This window comes from Triturus cristatus, chromosome 9 (assembly GCF_964204655.1).
Source record: "Triturus cristatus chromosome 9, aTriCri1.1, whole genome shotgun sequence".
NCBI lineage: Eukaryota > Metazoa > Chordata > Amphibia > Caudata > Salamandridae > Triturus > Triturus cristatus.
In genome coordinates, this window is record NC_140592.1 from 620,600,821 (window position 1) to 620,613,948 (window position 13,128).

Sequence of the window (13,128 nt, forward strand, 5' to 3'; positions counted from 1 at the left end):
ACCCTCTGTTATTTTAGCTGCGAGAGTATTAGGTCAAATGATAGAACAGGGGGACCCTACTCACTGAGCAACCATGGTAAATAGTTATATAGGAACAACTATGGTTCCTGTGGATTAATTCAACTTATATTTGTAATATTATGCACAATCGCAATAGGGAGGGTTTGACTAATGGCAGAGTGGGAAGAAACCACATAGACCGATGATTCAGTATAAAACAATTTATACGTTTTCATGGGAGAAAAAAAGATATATACATTGTTCCAAATTCATTGAAAAACATTTGTGCACAGTGTCCCAACTGAACAAGGGAACCTAAAACATAAGTGAGATTGTGATCTTTATATACAAAGGTTTCCACAATGTCATACAAGTTGACCATTATCAATTATATTCAGTGTGAACAGCAGCTATATACAGTGATACGTGCTGGGTAATGGTTCACTTCTTCTATGTGTCGACGGCGTTTCAACCATCTAATCAATGTAGGGTCTCTTCAGGACTGAATGATGTAGGGACATCTATGAAGGAAACGATAAGAAAAGCATGAGGCCCATATACCGGCACAATTGTGAAAAATGAGAAGGATGTATGTGGTAAAAAGTACCTGTTAGTTCAATTGCCCAGCCTGATGAAAATGGTGTTCCACACGTAAAAAATGAAAAGGAAGTAGATACTCACATGAGGACCCGGCCGGGTACTGGTATTGTGAGGAGAGAAGAAAAGGGGAAACAGTCACACATTGATTGTGATGTCAAGAGGAAGCTGGATGGAGGGGAAAGAGGTGATTTCAATTGCATTGGAATTATCCGGACAGCACTTACCCCAATGTGAGTGAGGGAAGGCTGACAATGGAAGGATTCAAGCGGCCTATACGGCTTGTAGATGACTCACTACAGCCGTAGTGGTCTGGCGATTCCAAATGGAGTTTTTGAGGAACTGTGTGGGGAGCAGAGATACATTATCGTTTAAACAGTGTCGGTCCACTGTAAATAGTCCTGTGGAAAAGATTTGAAGAGGGCAAGATATCAGTAGTAAAAAAGGCTTTGCAGCTAGGCTGAGCGTCAGGAAATGGTGGCGTTATGGCCGTTCCTTACCAGAATCATGAATTTGTTCCAAACAGTGTGACGATGCTACGCATGTGCTTCCACAAAGCTGCGTGAGTCAGCTTTGTCTCTGGGTCAGATGACAGTGATTCCCAGGGTACACTGACGTTATATGCAGTGTTTTCCTGCCGTCAAGCAAAGTGAACGGCAGGCCTCACTTGCGATAACCGCTAAGGCGTTACATCCGGTTATCGGTGAACGTGAAAAAGTGAGGAAAGACCTCAGTTTGTGATAAGTGGGTAAAAGAAAGAATAGAGGTGTGTGGCACACGGTGGAGTAGGCGCGCAAAAGCGTGTGAGCAGAATAATCACATATTTACATAATGTTACAAGCGCATGGGACTTACGCGTGTATATTTACATATTATACAGAGAGCATTGAACTCTTGCGCGTAGTGCCTAATCAGTGATGGTTAATATTTCTTATAGGCTTAGGCAACAGGTTGCCAGTATCTTATCTCAGGGAGGACTAGAATCGGGTTTTCCATAGTGTCAGTATATTACCGCAGTCAACATATGGTAACATGGACAGTGTGTTTGGAAACATAACAACTGTAGCATTCTGTCAAAACAGACTCTTAGTGTAAATGATCTCATATGTCATAATTGGTATATATACATACATTAGAACCAAATAATACTGAAATATTTCCAAACAAATCTCTATATACATAAGATGCATTACCCGCACGATGTTAGGTACAGGGGTACTGTTTCTTGACATAGCAGGCCAGTCAATGGAGTAATATTAGTTTTTCAGTGAAGTATGGTGACATAACCTCTCCATTCGTCGGCCGAGTTGAGCCCTTCTTCTATTGAGTTAACTCTATCTATCCAGCGGCATTCGCTGCGCTGTAGTATCTGTGAGATGTCTCCACCTCTCTCAGGTAAAATGGCGATGTCAATTACTTTATCTCTTCAGTAGTGTGGTTCTTGTCGTTGTAATGAAATAGTAGGGAGGCATTCGTGACTGATCTCCGTATACGACTGCGGTGTTGGCCAATACGAGCCTTGACCGGTTGCTGTGTTTGTCCAATATAAGGGAGGCCACATGGACACCATATACAATACACAACATTACGTGTGTTGCAGTTAGAGAAAGATTCTAAATTGTGTTTGACATTACCATGTTCAAACGTATTGGTGTTAAATGTGAAATTGCACGAGACACAATTCCCACATTTGTGGTGCCCTTTCATTTTAGGTAGACCCCATGCAGTTACTAATGTGTTAGTTCTATGTGTTTTATATCTGTTGCTGACCTGATGAGATGATCTTTAATGTTTTTTCCTCGTTTGTAGGCAAACAGAGGGGTATCTATTGTAGGATCAATGCCCTTGATTATGTTCCAGTTTTTCGTTATCAGGCTGCGGACTTGGTTAGTGTGAGTGTCAAAGGTGGTGACACATACAATTTTGTCAAGATTGGGTTTGTCTTTGGTTTTGAGAAGTACTTTTCTGGGGCAATGCCAGGCACATTTCATAGACTTCTTCACTAGTCTGTTGGGGTAACCTCTTGCGACCAGTTTGGTTTTGAGTATTTCAGCTTCCAGCATATAGTCTGCTTTGTGTGTACAATTACGGCGTACCCTAAGGAATTGGCCAAAGGGCAGCCCATCCCGTAATGCGCGAGGGTGTTGGCTTTTGTATGAGAGGAGAGTATTTCTTTCTGTCGGTTTTCTATGAAGGGAAGTATAGAGTATCCCATTGTCATGGTTAATGTTGAGATCAAGGAAGGATATGGTAGATTTGTGGACTGTGGATGTAAAAGTCAGATGGGTCTGGATAGTGTTGAGGTAAATAACAAAGATGTTAAAGTCGGTCTCATTGCCTGTCCAAATAAGGAAGATGTCTGTGGTAGTCGGGAGTCCCTAACGGGGGAGGTGACCCAAGCCAATGAAACTCTCTGAGTTCAACAGGTGCAGGTGTCAGACTCTTTTATTCTAACATGCCCGTTATTTGAGATAGGCGTATTTTTCAAAAGTAAATGGCCGGGTATGTTCTCTTAACATCACAACAAACAGTTCCTTCACAGTCTCTGGGATCTTCCTTGCGGGTTCGTCCGAGAAAAATGGGGGTCCGTGACTTCCAGGGTGGGGGTCTTGCTTCTTGGTGCTCGGCAGGTGAGGGAAGGGAGGAAAAACAACAAAAAACAGGTCTTAGTCAGGGCTGCTTATTCAGGTGTATGTTGTGCTACCACCACCTTCGACTCGTGTGTGTGGGTAGGGAAGTGAGGGAGTTCGGTCTGGTCTCACACTTGTTCTAGTGCCTGCCCCCTCCCCTTAGCACCTCCACCGACCCCACCCGAAGGGTCCCTGAAGGTTCACTTGCCTTGAGCCACGGCCCGTTATACGGACCGCGGCGCTGGGACCCGGGGCGTCTTCTCCTCCCTTCTGCCCACCGGGTTTGCTCGCCGTGTAAATCCCTTTCCTGGGTTTGTCGTCTCTCGTCTCGCCTTCCGCCTCCGGTGCTCCTTCCCGTCGTCGCTTGCCTTCGTCCTTGTTCTCTCCGTCGTACTCGCGCCTTCTCTCCCTCTTCTCTCCGGTGTCGCTCTCCTCTCTTCTTCTCTCCCTTCGCTTTTGGCTCTTTGCGTTTTCTTCCGTCTTTGGCCCCGCCCCCAAGGCCGAGTCCGAGACTAGACCGCGTCCTGCTTCCGGAGCGGCATTCAGAGGCTCCGTCCCGCCCCACTTCCGGTACGATCCGTCCTCCTCCTTACATATCTCTCACTCTAGGAATGGACGTTGGGGCCATTCAGTTGAGGGATTCCTGGATAGGTAGTCTGCACAGCCCTGTCTGGCACCCGGTATATGCAATGTCTGGAAAGAGAAAGGTTGTAGGGACATGAACCACCTGAGTATGCGTTGATTGGAATCCTTATGCTTCACGAGTCATGTTAAGGGGGCATGATCAGTGAGGATAGTGAAGCGGCGTCCTAGCAGATAGTATTGGAGAGCCTCCACTGCCCACTTTATAGCCAGGCACTCTTTTTCGATCGTGGAATAATGGGATTCCCTGGGAAATAACTTTCTGCTAATGTAGAGAATAGGTTTGAGCTCCCCCCCAGAGTCAGGTTGTTGTAGTACCGCACCTAGACCAAGACCGGACGCATCTGTCTGGAGGACAAACGGCTTATGGAAGTCTGGGCAATGTAACACGGGAGCCTTACAGATGGCGTCTTTGAGCGCTTGGTAGCTGTGTTCGTGCTCTTCTGTCCACGAGTGTATCTGGGATGGATATGTTTTGGTTAGTAGATCTGTAAGGGGGCTCGCCAGGGAAGAGAAATTAGGGACGAATCTCCTATAGTACCCTATGAACCCAAGAAAAGAGCGAATATCGCATTTGGTTGTAGGGTTGGGAAGGGATTTGATGGCCTCTACTTTAGTCAGCTGTGGTTTTATAAGACCTCCTTGTATGGTGTAGCCAAGGTATTGTATGGTATCTGTGACTAGAAGGGACTTTTTTGGGTTTATTTTTAGGCCCGCTTCTTTAATGGCAGAAAATACTGCTGCGAGGTGTCTTAGATGGTCTGTCCAAGTAGGGCTGAAAACGATTATGTCGTCCAAATACGCTGCTGCATAAGTGGCATGGGGTTTCAGCAGGCGATCCATAAGGCGTTGAAATGTCGCTGGTGCCCCATGGAGGCCGAAAGGGAGCACCCGGAATTGATAGAGCCCGGAGGGGGTGGCAAAGGCTGTTTTCTCTTTGGCTTGAGGGGTTAGGGAGATCTGCCAATAACCTTTTGTAAGGTCGAGGGTTGTTAAGTACTTGGCATTGCCTAACTTCTCTATTAATTCATCTATGCGCGGCATAGGATAGGAGTCAAATTTGGTGACACTGTTTACCTGACGAAAGTCCATACAGAAACGCAGACTTCCGTCGGGTTTCGGTACTAAAACTATAGGTGAACACCAGTTACTTGTGGAGGGTTCTATGATATTGGCCTGTAACATATCAGTAACTTCCTTTTCTACCGCTTCTCTTCTGGCTTCAGGGATGCGATAAGGTTTCAATTTTACGATGCTGTTATCCAATGAAATTATGTCATGGTGAGTTAGGGACATCAGTCCCGGGGTGGCCGAGAACAGACCAGGGAAGCTGTCCAGTAGGGAGGATAATTGTGTCTGCTGGATAGCGGATAGAATATTCCCAACAGGGGCTTTCTCTCCTGTTACTTCCTGTGTGTTGGCCGTGGATATTTCTAGGGACCTCTCTGTGTTTATCGTCAGTATCGCTCGCCCTGGCTCATCGGGTGTAGTGGGTTCTACCCATTGTTTTAGCAGATTAACGTGGTAGATCTGTTTGCCTCCAGACCTAAGGGGTTGGAGGACGCTGTATGTGACTGGGGTGACTTTTCTATCAATAATGTAGGGACCTTGCCACTTGGACAACAATTTGTTCTCGGTCGTTGGTAGTAGAAGGAGAACTTTGTCTCCGGGAGCGAACTCTCTTACTCGGCTATTTCTATCGTAATATGCCTTCTGAGAGTCTTGGGCTTTTTCCATGTTTTCATGAACCAAACCCCAGATCTTGGTCACAGCGGAATTTAAATCGGTTGCGTATTTGGGTAGTGTTTGTCCCTCCTCTTCCTCTGCCTCCCATTGTTCGGCTGCCATGACAGGGTTCGGGGTTTTCTTCCGAATAATAACTCATACGGGGAGAAACCAGTAGATTTCTGCACGTGTGTTCGGATTGCAAACAGGACCAGGGGTAGCTGTTGGTCCCAGTCCCTCCCGGTTTCAGAGATAGCCTTGCGGAGCATACCTTTGATGGTTTTGTTGTAGCGTTCCACAAGGCCGTCTGTTTGTGGGTGGTAAACCGATGTTCGGATTTGGTGGATACCCAGGATCTTACATACTTGGGACATTAACAGTGACATAAAAGGGGTTCCTTGGTCCGTCAGTATTTCGGAGGGAAAACCCACCCTAGTAAAAAAAGAAATCATGGCTCTAGCCACAGCAGGGGAAGTCATTGTGGTCAAAGGAAATGCCTCGGGATATCTGCTGGCGTAGTCTATTATGACCAGGATGTATCTATGTCCTCTAGCAGATGGGGTGAGAGGGCCTACCAAGTCCATGCCAACACGCTTAAAGGGGACATCGATTATCAGTAATGGATACAGAGGGGCTTTTTTGATCCCTGCGGGGTTGGAATATTGACACCTCACACAGGAGGTACAATGTTTTGCCACATCCCTATAGACCCCTGGCCAGTAAAACCTGCCCAAGAGATACTTCAGCGTATTCTCCTTCCCATAGTGTCCACCCCCTATGTGATTGTGGGCCAACTGTAATACATGTGCACGAAAGGAAAGGGGCACTAAGAGCTGGGTTTTGACCTGTTCCCCCTCATTTACAGCGCGATACAGCAACCCTTTAATAAGAACAAAATATGGTCCTACCTTGTCTGGATCTTGCTCCTGTGCCTGTTCCCAGGCATGTACCAGGGTTTGATCATCCCTCTGGGCTGAGCGGAAGCTAATCGGGTCTGCCTCAACGGGGTCTGTAAGGGAGATAGGAAAAGCGAGGTTTGAGTTGTGGATCTCTAGGAATAGGTGTTTTGCTTTCCTTCTTTCCATCTTGCTTTTCCTTTCTTTGCCTGCCCCATCCTCCAGGACACATTCGCGATAGGGTGCCTCATGTAACCATGTTAGTGCTTCTTGCTTTGTCTCATTTAAGTACTGTTCGAACTTAGGGTGATCTGTACCAATAATGACAGCCTCAGGTAAGGACGGGATAACCCCTACTCTCCTTATTTGGGGATCACTAGAGATATCGAGGAGTGCCTCCGCAACGGGGTATGATTTTGTATCCCCGTGTACACAGGTGACTTGTACTCTTTCAGTTCCTTGGAGTTGGGTTTGGGGAACCAGTGATCTATCCACTATACACACGTGACACCCCATATCCAATAACGCCTGTTGCTTTTTCCCATTAAGTAGTATGTCCTTTTTGTATCGAGGGGACCCCTGACCGCACACGAATATCCTTCCTCTAGAATACCCAACCTCCATGGGTTCCACTGTCGGGGTTTTATGGGGGCATTGTCGGGCTATGTGTCCCCACTCAGAGCAATGATAGCATTGGGGACCTTGACTACCTATACTCGTAAGTGGAGGAAGAGGTCTAGGCTGTGTACGAGGTTTTAACTCGGGTCGGGGCATGTTTCTCGGTGGTACAGAGGAGGTTCGGGCTACTCCGGCTTTAAACTCAGGTGACCGGTGGAAAGCACAAGCTAAATCGACCGCTGTTGCGGTTGTAAGGTTAGGGTGTTGTTTCAACCATGAACGGGTTGTTGGGGGAAGGGCATCAAGGTACTGTTCCAGGTATACTCTTTCTGTCACTTCCTCTACTGTGGATACATGGGGTGTTAGCCATCGGCTTCCCATGTCTCTGACCCGGTAATATAGGGCTCGGGGATTGTCTCCTGTGTTCCACCTTTCTTTCCTAAATTTGGTCCTGTAATATTCTTGATCACAGCCTAGTCGTTCTAAAATCGCTCTTTTCACATCCTCATAGGCTGTCGTTCCAGCGGGGTTGGCGGCCTGATAGGTGGCCAGGAGAGGCGCAATATACTGACTCCACCTTTCCTGGGGCCATGCAGCTGTAGTCGCTACCCTCTCAAAGTTAACGAAAAAATAATCAGGGTCGACTCCTTCTTGAAATTTTTGTAAGACCGACCCAGGGACATTTGGACGGACCCTTGAACTGACGATAGCGTCTGTCAGTCTAAGTATCGCTGTGTCTTGTACTTGTTGGTTGGAGGTGAGTATGACGGCTTGATCCCGTAATGCCCCATGCAACACTTCCCTATCCTTTTGGGCGGCTTGGGCCTGTTCCTCCAGTGCCAATTGGAGGTGTCTCTGTCCCTCGGCCAACTGGTTGATGATGCTTTCCACAGTAATAGGCACGGGCTGTGTCATTGTCGACACCCTAAAGATCCCACTTCTGACACCAAAACTGTGGTAGTCGGGAGTCCCTAACGGGGGAGGTGACCCAAGCCAATGAAACTCTCTGAGTTCAACAGGTGCAGGTGTCGGACTCTTTTATTCTAACATGCCCGTTATTTGAGATAGGCGTATTTTTCAAAAGTAAATGGCCGGGTATGTTCTCTTAACATCACAACAAACAGTTCCTTCACAGTCTCTGGGATCTTCCTTGCGGGTTCGTCCGAGAAAAATGGGGGTCCGTGACTTCCAGGGTGGGGGTCTTGCTTCTTGGTGCTCGGCAGGTGAGGGAAGGGAGGAAAAACAACAAAAAACAGGTCTTAGTCAGGGCTGCTTATTCAGGTGTATGTTGTGCTACCACCACCTTCGACTCGTGTGTGTGGGTAGGGAAGTGAGAGAGTTCGGTCTGGTCTCACACTTGTTCTAGTGCCTGCCCCCTCCCCTTAGCACCTCCACCGACCCCACCCGAAGGGTCCCCGAAGGTTCACTTGCCTTGAGCCACGGCCCGTTATACGGACCGCGGCGCTGGGACCCGGGGCGTCTTCTCCTCCATTCTGCCCACCGGGTTTACTCGCCGTGTAAATCCCTTTCCTGGGTTTGTCGTCTCTCGTCTCGCCTTCCGCCTCCGGTGCTCTATCCCGTCGTCGCTTGCCTTCGTCCTTGTTCTCTCCGTCGTACTCGCGCCTTCTCTCCCTCTTCTCTCCGGTATCGCTCTCCTCTCTTCTTCTCTCCCTTCGCTTTTGGCTCTTTGCGTTTTCTTCCGTCTTTGGCCCCGCCCCCAAGGCCGAGTCCGAGACTAGACCGCGTCCTGCTTCCGGAGCGGCATTCAGAGGCTCCGTCCTGCCCCACTTCCGGTACGATCCGTCCTCCTCCTTACAATGTCGTATTAGGTGACATGTGAAAAAAGGTTCACAAGTGTACTCCGTTTATGTATTTTTTCTCATAGTTTATCCTTGTTTTGAAGTAGTAGCGTGCAGCCCGACTGTGGTATTTTCACAATTTATCTATGAATTTGCCCTCTCACAAGTGGCACCCACGATTACCAGTGATGAAAAAAATATGTTGTTATGTTACATGAGGAGACGACAAAATAACCATCTATCCTTTGGCTACAGCAGTTTGGAAAATATGATGACTGCGAGTTGGATTCTAATGGGTTTAACACGCAGCACTACGAAGATGAATATTACATTGTACCTCTTAGAAGAACGTGTTCAAATTACAATTATATGGTTTTGAATACATGAGTAATATTCCTTTAATCAACATATGAATTACACATCGAAGGGTGGGCAGGGTACACGAGTGAGCAGTCCGTATAAGTCTCAGGATAAGAACATGAATATGGGTTTAGGTATTGACAAAGGATTGGTTTATTTGAATATGAAGGAGATGTGATTGGCGAAAGTGGCACTCCATGTGAGTTGGAGGAATAAGGGTAATACAGGGTAAAGTCTGGCCTATGGTATTGGTTATTAGAGAAGGGAGGAACTTTTGAGTCACAAATTAAGAAGGGGGGTGGTAAATTGTGAGCGTTCTGCTGCATTGTGACAACAGAGAGAACGGTTGTTTAAGGGGATTGTTTTATTGTTACGGCTTGATTTACGGAGGTATATACATGGGGAACGTGACATTTTATTAGCAACACGCCATTGTGAAGTTTGGGGAGAGACTCGTTTGGGCGGGAGATCGTAGCGCTTGAATAATGCGCATAGAGGGAAAACGTTGATTGTAGGCATGTGATGAAGTACTGATTATTTAAACGTACGTCTTAATTTGTGTATAAAATCTGACTGCTATCATTTTTTAAACTTTCAGTGAACCCCTGAAGAAGGGTTATTAAAGAATGCCCGAAATGCATTGGGAAAATTGATCACTAAGGATTCATTTATGTATGAAGCATGCGACAGAAAAAGGCCTATGGCATATCTGCCGGTGTAGAAGCTGTATATACATTATCGTTCACCATGTAACAGGATGAAAAGCAATCAACTTTTGATAAAAGGACTAAATGGATTAACATTTGGATTAATTTGGTGTAATTTTTGTACACTTTGGATTATGCAGTGCTTCTGGGTGTTGGAGGCGATGCACGCCTCAACCTTCTTTCAGTACTAGGTGACATAACAGGTTCATCAGGGGTGGGCATTTGATGTAAGGGCACAGAAACAGTGGCACTTAACGAACCATCTAAAGGACCCACGATGTCTGCTGATTTTACTTGAGCCCCATTCTTGCCTGTAGTATCATTCTGAGAACACTTTCCTGCCTCCAGTGATAGCCTTCTCTCTGTCAGGGCGATCTCCTGCATAATCGCGTGTGCAGCTTTAGTTAGGAAGGGGTCAATTGTACCGGCTATACAGTCCCCCGGGGTCCCCCCATGCGAGGCAGGCATTTTCTTTTTGGCCATATGCAAACGCTGAGCCCAAAGCCCTAGTATACCCCTTTGTAGCGTCACAATAAAATATTGGAATGGCTAAGGCTAATGGGTGTAAGAAGGCGCTGGCATGCTTTTACTGTCTCTTTATCTTTGTTTTTACAATTAAACAGATCAAAAAGTACCTTGCTTTGGTGACTGGATTTTCCGCACAATTTCCCAACATACAAGCGAAAGGATCTGGGTAAAAACAACCAAAGGGTTCGGCCCCGCCCTGCCTCCTCTGGTCGCTGACGGGCACAGACGGGCCTGCCCTTGGCCCGTGCTTTGCCCGGGCGCAGCCCGGGCACACACGCGCATGGCCCACGCTGCGGGAGCTCGATGTGCTTTTACGTGCATCTGGGCGCGGTCGCGGTGACGTCAGCGCCTCCTGGCACTTGACTTTGTGGTGCTTGGAGTCCCCCTGGCTGCTGCTGTAGCCCTGGTGCTGCTGGCTCTCCACTGTCCACTCAAACTCATTTATTGTTTCCAAAACACACATCACAAGAAGTGTCTCATCCTCATTAACCCCTATTTTGAAACCGTCTTTTTAGACTTTACATCAGTCGCAGCCGGTATGACTCGTGGGTGAGGGGGTCACGCGGGGTGGTTTAATTTTTTAAAAAAAAGAAAAGTTAACTTACCTTTGCCAGCCCGGTCCTGCGTCGTTGGTCTGTGTCGTCCTCTCTGCAACAGGAAGCAGCCGCAGGCAGCCTCCCTCCCCTCCCCTAAGCCAATCACAATGCTGCAATGGCAGCGTTGTGATTGGCTGGGAGCCCGACCACACAGGCGTCTGGGGGGGGGGCATTTTCTCCATGTAAGGCTGCATGCAGCCTAAATGGAGGAAAGGGAGAGTGTGTATGACTGGTTTGGTCGGCTTTGGGGCTGACCAAATAAAAGCCATGTTTCCTTTCCTAAACCATTCTTCCCCTGATCTACAGCAGGCCCGTCCACCCGCCGGCTGCCCAACCAAACCCTTCTGCTTTCTTGCAGTGCGAGAAGCAGAAACGTAAATTGGTATTTATAATATTATAAACATCAGGACAGGAGAACAATTTTAGAGTAACCATAAGACCATAAAAATGACCACTGGACTTACCACAAATGGCAATTTAAAAAACGAAAGGCTCAGAGGTACACGTTTGGCAAGGAAGTCTCCAGCCTCCATGGAAAGCAATGAGTATTTGATATTTTTGGTATTTATTTATTTAAATGCATAAGTTAATTAAAACCATTGCATTACAATTGAGCATTAAAAAAAATAACAAAAACTAAAGAAAAAGCCACACAATACATAAAAATAAAACAGGTGTAAAAAAGTGCAATAATTAAAATGCCGGTGTTTGTTTAAAGACTTCTTATCATAGTTTTGCTAGGACATTGCTTTTTTGTTTCCATAAGAAAGAGTTATCCTGATGGCTCCTTCAAGTCACCAAGGCTGCTTTAATTTCTTTTCTTTTTGCTGATAGTCTTTTTCTTGTCAAGTGATTATGCTTGGCGATTATATGGGGAAATGGACTTTCGCAGGCCTGTATTTAAAGTAGTCCATTATCAGTGTTTGAACAATTCGAGGACTAGGTCGGGGAGCCAAGCCAGGGTAAATTGCACCCCTGATAGTTTGAACGAATCTTCCACAGCGAGCCAGGATATCCACAGCGAGCCAGGATATAAAGCAAAGGAAAGCAAGGAGTAAGAGGCCCAAACATCATGGAGTCCCCTGTTGAAAATATCATTTAATCTTTGGCACACATCTAGTTAAAAATGTATCAAAATTCACCACGGTCACCTGTAGCATTGTCAGGCAGCGTGACAGTGATATCTTTGGCAGCGTAGCAGGGGCAATGTGTGATGCAAGCTGCAGTGGCCGTCTGACAAGAGCCCTGGCACTTATGTTTTTTACAAATTCAGCACTGGCTCAGAGTCAGTCTGCGTGCAGCATGTGGTTCAAGCAGATACTCCTTCACTATGCTGCCCGCCAATGCTTTTCCTGTCTGCAGTGGCGTTGGACACTCCCACCTACCTGATTTGGTGTGGTGTTACAAAGAACCATTACACTATTAAATGATTGCTGTTAAAGAATAGGAAAAGATTCATGACTCCTATATTTATGGGTCTTGGGCATGCTCAATAACACCCTTTTAGTAAGCCAGAAGCACTACACATTGGTTACAAGGAGAATCCTGTGCTGGTGTGCTGCACAACTTCTATAGCATCTTTCTAAGAACGATGGCCTCTTCCTCTTCTGAAGATGACGCTTGTCCTGCTTCCAATCCCTTCATAGGCATAGCTTCAACCACTACGTCCCACGTGATCCCACGTGATGTCGCCCCAACAAGCTCTGAATCTCTCTCATTGGGGTACGTGTGCCTTTCAGTCTAGCTGACACAAACAACCCGGGCCTCGGGTGGTGGATGAAAGGGTTTGGCATTTACACTGGGGCTTTGGAGCATGAAAATGGAAAAAAGACTGACATGCCTCCTTATGCACTGTGTTGGGCCGGCACATGAGACATCATCATCTGTCAATCTGAGGACATTGAAACTTTCCTATGGCAGGAGGTGATGACTTACTTTCTTTCAAAGAGAGCTGTGGATCATGAAAACTAACCGGTTTTATAAAACAGTGCAGAAGCATGGGAGACGATTGAAGCATTTGTGAAAAGGCA

General features: G+C 46.7%; 1 long non-coding RNA gene across 1 annotated transcript; it reads right to left on the bottom strand.

The window, feature by feature from the left end:
* Positions 1-206: 206 nt before the first annotated feature.
* On the bottom strand, positions 207-8,678 carry LOC146798398 (uncharacterized). Its single transcript, XR_014968682.1, has 5 exons — positions 8,540-8,678; positions 6,503-6,603; positions 825-939; positions 608-700; positions 207-521 (listed from the first exon to the last, which is right to left on the bottom strand). It is a non-coding gene; the product is annotated as an uncharacterized LOC146798398 (long non-coding RNA).
* Positions 8,679-13,128: the final 4,450 nt, after the last annotated feature.